General features: G+C 41.6%; 1 pseudogene; it reads right to left on the bottom strand.

Annotated features, from left to right (window-relative positions):
* Nucleotides 1-13,813: 13,813 nt before the first annotated feature.
* On the bottom strand, nucleotides 13,814-14,684 carry LOC128847019 (olfactory receptor 12D1-like; annotated as a pseudogene).
* Between the last annotated feature and the right edge of the window lie 243 nt (nucleotides 14,685-14,927).

Here is a 14,927-nt window from a genome sequence, read left to right as displayed (position 1 = left end):
GACCTTCCGTAGTATTTTTTGTTCCAGCTGAATAGCTGATATTGCTTCTACACCTTCTGGGATTTCAACACTGTGCTAAGGTGAATATTGAATCTTTTACTATCATTGTAAAATAGTGGTCTGTGTATTTGCTCTTTTCTTTGTGCCTTTCCAAACAAGCCCCTTTGTGCTTTTTCCCAAGCTGCCCCTCACACAGTGGAGTCTATCCTTATAATCAGCCACAAAGCTACCTCATTATCCACCTGCAAATCCCTCCTTGAAAATCTCCTTTGCTGTGATGCCAAAAAAAAAACTTAATAGTGGCATGGTTGCTGGTGTCCTGACATCACTGCCAGTCATTCTGACCTGGACTGTCTCATCGTCTTCTTGTACTCCACCATCTATCCATCCATCTCCATCTGTTGACTCTTTGTTTCCTTGTACTCCCCCATCTATCGGTCTCCAACTTTTGTCCCATGTAATTGTAAGCTCTTTGGCGAAGGGACTGTCTTTCTGTTCTGTGTTTGTACAGTGGTCCATGACTAGATTTCCTAGGCACTACCACAAAAACAAGAAATTTCTTTCTTTCTTTCTTTCTTTCTTTCTTTCTTTCTTTCTTTCTTTCTTTCTTTCTTTCTTTCTTTCTTAAAAACATGCTCTAGTTTAAGCACAAGTTATTGAGATTAGTGGAGGAATCATAGGCAAACTCTCTGCCCTGTGTTATACAGCAGTGGCTCTCAACCTTTCCAGACTACTGTACCCCTTTCAGGAGTCTGATTTGTCTTGTGTACCCCCAAATTAGAGGATTGGGCCAAAAGAAACCTGATGAGGTTCAACAAGGGCAAGTGCAGAGTCCTGCACTTAGGACGGAAGAATCCCATGCACTGCTACAGACTAGGACCGAATGGCTAGGCAGCAGTTCTGCAGGAAAGGACCTAGGGGTTACAGTGGACGAGAAGCTGGATATGAATTGACAGTGTGCCCTTGTTACCAAGAAGGCTAACAGCATTTTGGCCTGTATAAGTAGGGGCATTGCCAGCAGATCGAGGGAAGTGATCGTTCCCCTCTATTGGCCATTGGTAAGGCCTCATCTGGAGTACTGTGTCTAGTTTTGGGCCCCATACTACAAGAAGGAGGTGGAAAAATTGGAAAGAGTCCAGCGGAGGGCAACAATAATGATTAGGGGTCTGGAGGGACTTATGAGGAGAGGCTGAGGGGAATGGGATTGTTTAGTCTGCAGAAGAGAAGAATGAGGGGAGATTTGATAGCTGCTTTCAACTACCTGAAAGGGGGTTCCAAAGAGGATGGATCTAGACTGTTCTCAGTGGTACCTGATGACAGAACAAGGAGTAATGGTCTCAAATTGCAGTGGGGGAGGTTTAGGTTGGATATAAGGAAAAACTTTTTCATTAGAAGGGTAGTGAAGCACTGGAATGGGTTACCTAGGGAGGTGGTGGAATCTCCTTCCTTAGAGGTTTTTAAGGACAGGCTTGACAAAGCCCTGGCTGGGATGATTTAGTTGGGAATTGGTCCTGCTTTGAGCAGGGTGTTGGACTAGATGACCTCCTGAGGTCCCTTCCAACCCTGCTATTCTATGATTCTAAGTTTCACCTCACTTAAAAAAGACACACTTAAAAATCAGACATAAAAGTACAAAAGTGTTCCAGCACACTATTACTGAAAAATTGCTGACTTTTTCATTTTTACCTTGTAATAAATCAATTGAACTATAAAGACTATATTTACATTTCAGTGTATAGTATACAGAGCAGGTTAAACAAGTCATTTCTGTATGAAATTTTAGTTTGTACTGATTTCGCTAGTGCTTTTTACGTAACCTGTTCTAAAACTAGGCAAATATCTAGATGAGTTGATGTAGCCCCTGGAAGATCTCTGCATGCCCCCAGGGGTACACATACCCCTGGTTGAGAACCACTGTTAAACAGCAGGTCAGATTAGATGTTCTAATGTTCCCTTCTGGCCTGAAAATGTAGGAATCTTTGAATCGATGTGCAAACTCATAGCCGCAATTGGGTGTAAGCAAAACAATTCAGTGAAGAGAGCAATCAAATCTCAAAGATAAGCTGTTTCTTCTGTATGTGTGCAGGGTTAGACTGAACAATGCTCACTCCTGCTGGCAAACACTTGCCTATAATGAATCCTATTGATATCCAATGGACTATCAATTTACGTGCTGACTAATGTAATGGGTAAGGGTGGCACTGCTGGGCTCTGTGTCCTTGATCCCCTTTCCACTGAGCCAGCAGCAGAGACTTCCCTACGAACACTGCAAAGTAACCTAGTGGAGCTAGGCACCAAAAACCCATTGAAATCAGTTCCTAACTCCCTTAGGCTTTTTTGAAAATTCCAGCATTAAATATGCTTCATATTTGGTAAGAGAAAGTTGCACGTTCCAATGGAGGTATTTCCAGATCTTATATCCCAATTCATTGCTCGTAAACCTCTTTTTCCTCTGCTTTATGATCTTTTCTACCTTTGTCTTCTTCTTATGCTGATTATTCCCCTTCTCTTTCTTCTCCCTCCCCCCATTCCTTCACCTCCTTCTTCTCCCTCTTATGCCTTTCTTTATTTCTATTAGTGCTTCCTTTTCTTTTTTCATCTTCATTTCCTTTGTTCCCCCCCTGTAGCTCCCTCACCTTCTCCCTCTTCCCCATCCTTTCCACCCTTATCTCCACACCTGTCAACCTGTGGAACCCTTTGCCAGAGGATGTTGTGAAGACTATAACAGGGTTCAAAAAAGAATTATATAAATTCATGGAGGCTAGGTCTATCAATGGCTATTAGCCAAGATGGGCAGGGATGGTGTCCCTAGCCTCTGTTTGCCAGAAGCTGGGAATGGGTGACAGGGGATGGCTCACTCGATGATTTCCTATTCTCTTCATTCCGTCTGAAGCACCTGACATTGGCCACTGTCATAAGACAGGATACTGGACTAGATGGATCTTTGGTCTGACCCAGTATTGCAATTCTTATGTTCTTATGTCTCTACTGACAGCCAGTAGCCCACTGATCATCATAATCACTGTAAAATGTACATACGGACAATATTTAAGGAGTTATGTACCTATACTGAAATTTATGTTCTTAAGGTATGGGAGTTAAGGCAGGTCATAAGGAGGTGAGTGTGGAGTTTGCAGTGTTATATTTCTGGAGCCAGCACAGCAGGAGACAGACAGACACAGAGGGAAGTTATGGAAACCCAGCTGTTTTCTGTGCTAATTTTATTGTTCCAGGGACAGAACTGAAACTAATACTGAAGTGAGACTTTGCACTGGGGAGAGAAGAGTGTTCAACCATTGAAAAGGACAGGACACCATATTCCTCCACCCTACTTTAAAAAAACTTTCTAAACACATATACATTATTGTTTACATGACTAACAATAAATACTCTATAAAGTAACTAAGAGTTGCAGGTGGACTATGGCAGACTCTTAAATTTCAAGAGATTATTCTGCCCTGGACTAGCAATTTACTACATAAAAATATGGATATTCAGGCACACAACTGCTTTGTAGACTCTCTTGCAGTAACCTGGAGATAATGGTGTGGTAGTGTCCTGAACAACAGGAACAGTTGATGGTTAGGAATCAACTGGATTTGGTATAGAATCAGCTGGTCCCGGAACAAAAATTTCTTCCACCAAGTCATTAAATTAGGAGTTGTACCACAAGGAGGTTAGATCTGAGAAACAGAAATCCTACTCTAACATCCTCAGTTGCTGGTACTAGTCTTGGCTTCAACTGGTCCATATGTCATTTCTGTAAAATACCATTGATAATTTCACCATCAATGAAACAGGTCCCGTTTCACTCCATAATAGTAGCTGCAAGTCCACACTAAGTCTCCAACTTGGAAATAACAATGATGAGTCTCATGTTGTCGATTAATTTAGGATTTGACTACACATGAGGCAATATCAGGACATACCAGGTCTCAACAGGCACACAAAGAGCACTTCAAGAAAAGAGTTGCAGGTGACTCTTGGGGTGTTCCTGTAGACTAGTAGGGTGTTCCTGTAGGATAGCAAGACATTGTGGTGTCTGCTGATGACTTAGCATAGACTTATTAGCTTTTAAGATGTGCTTAAGTGTTTGTAGAAAACATTCCACTTCGCCATTTGTAGAAGGATGGTACAGAGCTGAGCATATGTATTGAATTCCATTTGAAGCTGGGGACTTCTGAAATTTTTCAGAACAGAATTGAATTGCATTGTCACTCACCAACTGTAATGGTAAACCAAATTGGCTAAAGAAGGTACAAAGATGTCCCATGGTCTTTGTAGCTGTAGCACAAGTCATTCTGAAAACTTCTGGCCATTCTGAATGGATATTAACTACAACCAAAAATATACAACCTTCTAGAGGTCCAGCAAAATCCACATGAATACATGTCCCAGAAGTCTGTGGTCATCACTAACGGTATTGATGAACTGGGCTAGCATAATGTAATACAGCACTTCACCTTCCTCTCAATGTCTTTATCGATCCCTCGTCACCAGACATGACTCTGGGTGGCCTTCATTCATACAATGCCAAAATGTCTTTCTTGCAGAGCTTCCAAAACCTGAGATTGGAGGGATTACAGATTGATCATTCACATCCGCATAAGATGCACAGATAATTCAGATTTATGTGACACAAATTGTGCAAACTGGGGATTCTTTGGACTCCACACTATACCCTGAAAGTAACTATGCCCATCTTTGCATACGAGCAGCAGCTAATGACACAAACCCAAATTTTGGTCCAAAATTTCACCAAGGTGATGCAGCAGTGGAAAAAAAGGCTAATGCAGTCCTAGGATGCATCAGGAGAGAGATTTCCAGTAGAGACAGGAAAGTGTTAGTATATTATAGAAGGCACTGATGAGACCTCATCTGGAATACTGAGCGATTCTGGTCTCCCATGTTTGGAAAAGATGAATTAAAACTGGAACAGGTGCAGAGAAGGGCTACTAGGATGATATGAAGAATGGAAAACCTACCTTGCGAGAAGAGACTCAAAGAGCTTGGCTTGTTTAGCCTAACTGAAAGAAGACTGAGGGGAGATATGATTGCTCTCTATAAATACATCAGAGGGATAAATACCAGGGAGGGAGAGGAGTTATTTAAGTTAAGTGCCAATGTGGACACAAGAACAAATGGTATAAATTGGCCATCAAGAAGTTTAGACTTGAAATTAAATAAAGGTTTCTAACCATCAGAGGAGTGAAGTTCTGGAACAGCCTTCCAAGGAGAGCAGTGGGAGCAAAAAACCTAACTGACCACCTTATTTGGTGCCAGGAAGGAATTTTCACCAGGTCAAACGGGCAGAGACCCTGGGGGTTTCCACCTTCTTCTGCATCATGGTGCATGGGTCACTTGCTGGTTTAAACTAGTGTAAATGGTGAATTCTCTGAAACTTGAAGTTGTTAAATCATTATTCGAAGTCTTCAGTAACTCAGCTGGAGGTTAGGCGTCTATGAGAGGAGTGCGTGGGTGAGGTTCTGTGGCCTGCAATGTGAAGGAGGTCAGACCAGATGACCATGATGGTCCCTTCTGGCCTTAAAGTTTATTAATCTATGAGGCCCATAGAGGTATTTAGGTGCCTAAAAAAGCAGCTGGGTGTCCAGAGGGATATTCAAAAGTGCCCAAGCCCCGAACTCCGACTTGTATACATTTAAATCTGGGCCTTATGCTCCTAAATCACATAGATGCTTCTGTAAATTGCACTTGTGTCAAGGCTGTATCCCCACTTTGAACTTTAGGGTACAAATGTAGGGGTCTGCATGAAAACTTCTAAGCTTAACTACCAGCTTAGCCCTGGTCCGCTGCCACCATTTCCAATAGATTCCCTCCCTGGGAAGCCTTGAAAAACCTTCACCAATTCCCTGGTGAATACAGATCCAAACCCCTTGGATCTAAAATAAGGAGAAATTAACCATTCCCCTCCTTCCTCTCACCAACTCCTGGTGAATACAGATCCAACCCCCTTGGATCTAAAACAAGGAGAAATTAACCATTCCCCTCCTTCCTCCCACCAACTCCTGGTGAATCAAGATCCAAACCCCTTGGATCTTAAAACAAGGAAAAATCAATCAGGTTTTTAAAAAGAAGGCTTTTAATTAAAGAAAAAGGTAAAAATCATCTCTGTAAAATCAGTATGGAAATTAACCTTACAGGGTAATCAAACTTAAAGAGCTCAGAGGACTCCCCTCTAGTCTCAGGTTCAAAGTACAGCAAACAAAGATAAACACTCTAGTAAAAAGGTACATTTATAAGTTGAGAAAACAAAGGAAAACTAAGACGTCTTGCCTGGCTATTTACTTACAAGTTTGAAATAGGAGAGACTTGTTTAGAAAGATGTGGAGAACCTGGATTGATGTCTGGTCCCTCTCAGTCCCGAGAGCGAACACACTCCCCAACAAACAACACAAACAAAAAACTCCCCCCCCCCAAGATTTTGAAAGTATCTTGTCCCCTTATTGGTCCTTGGTCAGATGCCAGCCAGGTTACCTGAGCTTCTTAACCCTTTACAGGGAAAAGGATTTTGGAATCTCTGGCCAGGAGGGATTTTATAGTAGTGTACACAGGACAGCTGTTACCCTTCCCCTCATAGTTATGACAACTTGTTAGCCTCAAGTTTCCCAAGCCCTTACGAAGCCCTGAGGTGGGCTGCAGCTGCAGCTGTCATGATACAAACAATAAATTATCATAATAAAATATAGCTATTTCGCTCAATCTGCCACAGTCCCAGTGATTTTCCCAGTGACCATTCGTGCCCAGCAATTCTCAGCTGCTAGATCAGTTGCAGAGCTTCCCAAGGGGCTTTCCCGGTACTTATGTACATTGAAAATTCTGTGAATGACCCAGCTCAACTCAAATCACAGGCAATGCACAAGGGGGTGGTGGTTTCACACTTAATTCAATTACGGGTTCTGGCCAGAGATGCAGGACCCACAGTGAGATGTTGATTAGATGTGAAATGACAAGCAAGGGGAGTATCAGTCATTGCAGTTACAGACACATCAAAGATGCTCCCAGTTTTGCCTCTGGGATGCCCAGCTGGTAAGAACCCCGTTCATCTAGTCTAATGAGACCTCACAGGACATGCACAGCTACACCGCTTCCTTGTCATGGCTTCCTATCTTAATTAGCAGGGAGGCAATTATTAACCATGCTCTAACAAGTCCCTGTAGACCCAGTGCGCTGACTGGGCTTAGGGCCAAGAAAATCCTTCACATAATGAAACACCGAGAAAAAAAATGGCTTCTGATTTTATAGTTTCACAGCTTGGTTCCCACCTAAGAAAAGACAGCAGAGAGACGAAACTCTGTTAGCATGCCTGCTTAATACACTAGGTGAAAGCAAGGGGAATAATTACAATACAAACACAAGGCTATTGTCTTTATTATTAAGAAATTGGCCACATATTACAACAATAGTTTACGTTTTTAGTCTTATTGTTGCCCAGTTTATGAGTATCCACGATGATCAGAAATTGGCCTGTATAAATACACCTATTGTCATATAGCGATAATAATAATTGGAATTGTGCTGTCTCTCTGGATGCAATTTTCAAAAGTGCCTAAGGGAGTTAGGCACTTTACTCCATTGTGATGCATTAGGAGTTGGGTGTTTTACCTGAAAATCCCTGGCTTGTGGAATTTCACCCAAAGTGATATCAAATGCATGTATTAGATAAAGTGACTCAGTTGAAGAAAAGAAAATTTTCCTCTAAACTCCATTCTACCAATCTTAGGCATCTGTCTGGGAACTATAATAGTTTATATTCAGGCTCAGAATGATTTGAATTTTATTAGTAAAAGTCGATTTCACCACATACACACAAACTGATGTAAGGTCTGAATGGAAAATTTACAATCCAGCAAATATGATTATCCTAGTTAAATCTATGTGCCATCTTTATAGCTAAAGTAATGAATATGTATTTGTATCTCAAACGTGTCTGTTCTTGTCTGACATCTCACAAATAGATTTATAACAAGGCTAGATAGCTATGTGTTGATGGCCCGTTGAGTATACTTCACTCTAACAATGGACCATAGAAGAAACTCATCCCACCCAGATAGCTCTCCCTGAGGATGCCTCAGACACTGACCATCACCCTGTGATTCAGCCAACTATGTAAGGACATGTGATATGCTCATGTGACTCTGGACACCATCTTGCTCCAGTAACTTTCCAAAAACAGGGGCTGTTGGCTGTGTTTGGAACAGTAATTTTCCACGCACATGGCAGAGGATATAAACAAACACCTGAGATATCTCCATTTTCCCTTTATTTCCTGTTTCATTTCCCTGGGCCAGATTTCTACCAAGTAAGATCTAAAGAAGTTCTCATGACCCCCAATCTGTTTGGGTGATTCCAGAGAGACTTTAGTAAACTAGCAGTTTATTCCATTACTGCTGTAATCCTGAATTATGAATACTGAAAATCACTTGTATGTATATGATCCTTTCACCATTCAATAACTATCTTCTTTTCTTTCTTTTTTATATTATTAAACCTTTATTTTTTGGTTACTAAAAGGATTGGCATCAACATGATTATTAGGTAAGCTCTGGGTTTTATATTGACCTTTTAGGAAAAGCTGGGTTTTGACTCAACGAAATTGTTCGTGGAACATGGCTGCTTTCCTTTGAACTGTTCAATTTTTCATAAAAAAATTACAAACCCAAAACAAAACAAAAAAATCATTAAAAATTCCCCCAATTTTCCCCCCACAGTTTTCAGCTGTATTCAATGAAATCTGAAAACTGCTGCCTTAGTCATTGACAGAGATAGGACTAGAACCTCAGGTTACGTCTACACTGCAAATTCCATGGTGCTGAGTCTGAAAGCCTGGTTTAGTTTACCCAGATTCATGGGTCTCAGGCTGCAGGGCTAAAAATAGCAAGTGTAGACATTCAGTCTTGGGCTGGAGCCCGATCTCTGAATACTGTCACAGAGTAAAAGGCTTGTAGCCTGGGCTTCAGCCCAACTGGGAATGTCTACACTGAAATGTTTTTCCCTGCAGCCCAAGCTCCGCGAGTTCTCGTCAATTGTACCAGGCTCTGAGATTTGGTGCTGTGGGGTTTTCTTTGCAGTGTAGACATACCCACTGTCTCCTAACCTAATGCTCTATTACCTGGACCACAGTAGCAGTCCACTACAGAGGTATGCAGGAAATGGTTTTCCCATCGCACAAAAATTTTCAATTATGGAAAAAATTATTCCCACCCAGAACTGGGATGAACAGTTGAAACCTCAGAAATTTTCATCAACAGAAAATCTGCAAAAAACTTTCCCATTTGTGTCTCTTGAAAGATTTTGTTTTGATAATTTCCAAATGTGTTGTTTGAGTTTTGACCATTGCTTTTATTGATTAGTTTTCTCTAATTAGCTTAAATTTTGAAAAGAAAAGTGGCTTTGAACTGGAAAATCCCATTTTCTGACCAGCTCTACCAATTATCACTCCACCTCTTTGCTAAAAACCTCTACACACCCACTATGTTAAGAACACCCTTTAACTTTGCTTTCACTCTGCTGATGTTGGCTTGTGTGTCTTAATGTTTTAATGTTTGCAGTGTTTTTGTAGCCATGTTGGTCCCACAATATTAGAAGAAGAGCTCTATGTAGCTTGAAAGCTTGTCTCTTTCACCAATAGAAGTTGGTCCAATAAAAGATATTACCTCACCCACCTTCTCTCTTTACTGCTTTAAGTTATTTCATCACACAATAGACCATATCTCGCTCTCAGATATACTGGTAAGTCCAGACTACTTTAAGAACACAGGAAATGCAGGCTAGTGGTTAAGACCTTTCAGGTTCAAATCTTTCCTCTGCTACAGACTCCCTATGTGATAATAAACAAGTCACCTGGGGTTGGTTTTTTAAAGGTATTAAGGCACCTAGTAGGATTGTTAAAAGAATTTAGGCACCTACAGTGGATAATGGGCAATACTGTTGGAATATGTAAGGGTTAAGTAAAGACATGGAAAACCACTGCTGTGCTGGCATGGTATCAGGGGGTAGGCACAGGCATGCACTATTCCTTCACTTGATAGATAAAGTGTTACACCTTTCCCCTCCATTCTCCTTGTTAAGAATTGATAAGTGTTGCAGCTGCATAAGAAATGTGGGGCTCTAAAGGATACTTTTTGGGTAAAGAAGTGTTATATCTTCCTCCCTTCCTTTCCCAGCTACATAAGCGAGCCTTGGGCCATGGCCCCTTCCTCCCTCCCCTGACAACTACTCATAGCCCCTTCCTCTCTCCCCTGAGAACTGCAGATTAAGGGAACTTGTAGTAACAAATTATTGCAAACAAATATATTTTCAAGGGAAAAATGTGTGTATAATATGCGTAATGCTGTAATCAGTCAAGAGGGGTGGGTATGATCATAGTATGGGAGTTTATATTACTTAATAAGGGTTTTTGGGGTGTTGTAGCAGATGTAGGCGTTTACATATCAACTCAAATAAAAAGAGTGTGCTGTAACTAATCCAGTGCTTACTGGACAATTGGGTCAAGGGGAACAAGTATCACAATAAAGAAGCCTGTACTCATACCTGCCTCTGGGTCAACCTGCTCCTTTTTCTTCTAACATCTGGTGTCATGAACAACACTGCAAAAAACATGTCTTTACTTAACCCTTACATATTCCAACAAATAGAGGTACCTTACATAGATTGACATTAAAGGACTTACTCCAGATTGATACAAGTATAGTTGAGAACAAAATTGCCCCAGTGTCTTTACACAACTGAGCTGTATTATTTGTACCCCACAGTGTCCTCTGCCTCCTCTTATTTGGCTTTGTGCTAAATCTTCTCTGTAGCTGAATGGGTCAGATTCTTATATATATATATACACACACACACCTATCTCATAGAGCTGGAAGGTACCTTGAAAGGTCATTGAGTCTAGTCCCCTGCCTTCACAGCAGGACTAAATACTGTCCCTGTCAGATTTTTGCCCAAGATCCCTAAATGCCCCCTTCAAGGATTGGACTCACAGCCCTGGGTTTAGCAGGCCAATGCTCAAACCACTGAGCTAACCCTCCCCCATCACCTCATGCCACCCCTTGTGTTGCTTTCCCTGGGTTATCCATGTGCCTGGAACCCAGCCCCCTGCTTGGCTCTTCCCTCTCAGCTAGCGTAAGTGCTCTGACTCCAATGGAATTACTCCTGCTTTACACTATGGGGCATGAGTTGGGAATCAGCTTCCTTGACTCCAATAGAATTATTGGAGAATTAGAGTAAGTGAGAGGGGAATCAGACTCATAGACTCTAATGGAGTCACTACTGATTTACACCAGGATGGATGAAGGGAGAATCAGGCATGTTGGAACTTCTGTTCGAGGAAGGACTTCAAGATTAGCACCATAGGCAGTGACTCTGAGGGTGCTCCGGGGCTGGAGCACCCACAGAAAAAATTGTGGCAGCTCCTGGATCAGTGCCTCCCCCTCCCCCAGCACCTCCCGCCCACCGTAGATCAGCTGTTCAGTGGTGTGCAGGAGGTGCAGGGTTGCAGGGGTAGGGGCAGGGGCAGGGGCAGGAAAAGGTGGGGGGAGGGGACAAGAAGAGGCAGGGCAAGGTGGGGGCTTGGAGGAAGGGGTGGAGTGAGGGTGGGCAAGGGACAGAGCAGGGGTTGAGCACCCTCTGGGATCTGAGTAAATTGGCGCCTATGCTTAGCACTATAAAATTTATGCGAGAATCATTTCAATAACACACCAATAGGTGCTATACAAAACTAAAACACATAGACATGTTATTATTGAATGATAGATTGCTCAATGCATAGGGATCATCACATTCTGAAGGGAAGTCTGCTAAAGAAAGCCATGGAAAGTCACACAGCAGGTGTTCCATGCTCTACCATTCGCCCAGGGATTAGATACACATTAAATGTTTCATTTTGAAATAAAATATTGAAATTTTCTATTCTGACAACAGAAAGTTTGAACCTTGTCAGGTTTAATTTTTATGTCCTGGAATATACAGGCGGTCAGGTTACATTATCACAATTGTCCCTAATGGCCGCAGAATCTATGAATTGATTAATGTTTTTTTTTTCCAGTTTTTTTCAAAACAAAATTCCACTACAAGGCAGGTTTTCTAATCCTTTTATCATTCTCATGGCTCTTCTCTGACCCCTCCCCAATTTATCAACATTCTTCTTGAATTTTGGATGCCAGAATTGCTCACAGGATTCCAGCAGCAGTTGAACCAGTGCCACATGCAGAGGTCAAGTAACCTCTCTACTCCTACTCGAGATTCCCTTGTTTATGTATACCAGGATCGCATTAACGCTTTTGCCCACAGTCTTGTGATGGGAACTCATGTTTATCTGATTATCCAACCCTCGCCAAATCTTTTTCAGAGTCACTGCTTCTCAGGATTGTGCCCCCCATCGTATAAGCATGGCCTACGTTCTTTGTTCTGAGATCTAAGTTTACATTTAGCCATATTAAAATGCAAAAGTTCTCCCACATTTGTTCTTTGATCTTGGAAGACATCTGCATCCAATTTGAAAAGTAACAGGCTGAGAGTAATTGTCTATGTCTTGGATTTTCAGTGGAGCCCAAGGAAGTTGGGTGTCCAAATCACATTGAAATTCAGTTGCCTATGATCTCTATTTTTAACCATCTCTGTTCTGTAGCCCTTCAGGAGTGAGACCTTGGAAGCGAGACGTGTGCATGTTCTATATTATATATCTGCTGATAGATCACATGTAGGTAATTATAGAGTATGATCGAATCACCCCTTAACCTTCTCTTGCTTAAAATAAACAGATTTAGATCCTTGTCTCTATCACTATAAGGCTTGTTTTCCAATCCTTCAATCGTTCAGATCGGAAGAGCATATGTGGGTTTTGCCAACAGGGATCTGTATAAAGGTCAAACATTCCATTCAACATTTGTTTTAAAAAGTGGTTAGTTTTGATATCTTCAACCTGATCTTCACCAAGCCAGATGAAAAATGCAAATACTGTTTCATTTTTAATACCCATGTTATGTTTTAATGACGAGTGTGTGTGATTTTTACATTTCTTAAATCTAAAGATTTATAAATCCAGTCAAAATGAAAATCTGTCATGACCTTCTGTATATCATCACTAGCATTCCTGTTAATAAAAATAACAATTCATAATAATGGTTCCCAAGTAGAGTTGGTCTAAACTTATCCATCGTTTTTTTAAAAATTCGTTTTAGGAAAAGCTGGGTTTTGACTCAACAAAATTGTTCATGGAACGTGTCTGCTTTCCTTTGAACAGTTCAATTTTTAATCAAAAAAATACAAACCCAAAACAAAACAAATAATTCATTTAATATCCCTCCAATGTTCCCCCCACAGTTTTCAGCTGTATTCTTTTCAATATTTGGTTGTGAGAAACAAAAAACATTTTTGGTTTTCAGGTACTCAATAAGCAGTGAAACTTTTCCACTGAAAAGTTAGCCAAAAAAGACTTCCCCATACGATTTTCACTAAACTTTTCCATGCTGGGGAAAAAGAAATATCTGTCCACTGCTATTCACAACAGTAGATTTACTAAGCACAACCATAATAAAAACAATAACATCAATGGTATTGTAGAATTCTAGGTATAGCTGTAATACAATTAATAATGACAATGGTCAATTAGAATGGTTCCCTAGAAAGTAATTTCCAGGCAATACTGTAATGCAAATAGTAAAAAATCCAGTACTTAATATGGTTCAATATAGTGTATTTTCAAGTGCATCTTGCAGGATTTTCCCTTACTGTCCATTTCTCCACTTCCCTTGATAATATCAGAGATACTTTTTTAGTATTGTCTCTACTTTATTAATTATTTCCCAGGGAGAAGCTTTCTTCCCAGTGCTTTCCTCAGGACAGATTTCACCTCCTGGTTCCTCAGGGTGTAGATCAGGGGGTTCAGAACTGGGGTGATGATGGTGTACATGAGGGTGATGATCATGTCCCTTTCTGAGGAGCCTCCCACGGAGTGTGTCATATAATTGAAGAGGACCGGCACATAGAGCAGTGTCACCACGGTGAGGTGGGAGGTGCAGGTGGAGAAGGCCTTTCTCCTGCCATCCCACGACTGGACCTTCAGGAAGAGGAAGGAGATGATGTAGAGGTAGGAGAGGAGTGTGATGATGAAGGGAGTCAGAGCGATGGTCCCAGTGACGATGTTCAGGAGGCTCAGGTTGAGGCGGGTGCTGCTGCAGGCCAGGCTCAGCAGGGGCTTGATGTCACAGAAAAAGTGGTGGACACGGTTGCGGCCACAGAAGTGCAGTCTGGAGGTCATGACCGTGTGCAGCAGGGAGTGGAGGAAGCCGGTGGTCCAGGTGGCTGCTGCCAGGAGCAGGCAGACCTGTGGGTTCATGACCAGCATATAGCGAAGCGGGTTGCAGATGGCCACATAGAGGTCATAAGCCATGACAGCCAGAAGAATGACCTCACTGCTGCCCAGGAAGTGGAAGAAATGAAGCTGGGAGAGGCAGTCAGTGAAGGAAATGGTCTGGTACCCTGAAAGGAAACCAGCCAGCATCTTGGGCAAGCCGGGTTTCAACCATTACCATATCCATGATGGCCCCATTCCCCAGCATGCTGGCCAAGTACATCATCAGGAAGAGAATGAAGAGGAAGCACCACAGCTCCTGGAGGTTGGTCAGGCCTAGAAGGATGAACTCGCTCATCTCCGTCTGGTTCTCCATTACTGGAATATACAAGAAAAGGAGACAGAATAGCTGCAGAGTGTCTCGTATCGCTCCACACGAGGAGTAGAGCTGAAAGTTTTATATTTGTGAATAAAAATTTTAAATGAATAATTAAAAAAAAATAATTAATTTTTTTGAAATGTACTTCAGCATCCTCTTAGTTTGATAGAATCACAGAATCAGTTATTATACTGGAGCTAGCAAATGTTTTCCCTACATTTTAAAAAGGGCTTAGAGGTG

Source organism: Malaclemys terrapin, chromosome 12 (genome assembly GCF_027887155.1).
Source record: "Malaclemys terrapin pileata isolate rMalTer1 chromosome 12, rMalTer1.hap1, whole genome shotgun sequence".
NCBI lineage: Eukaryota > Metazoa > Chordata > Testudines > Emydidae > Malaclemys > Malaclemys terrapin.
This window is presented reverse-complemented; position numbering and strand designations above follow the sequence as displayed.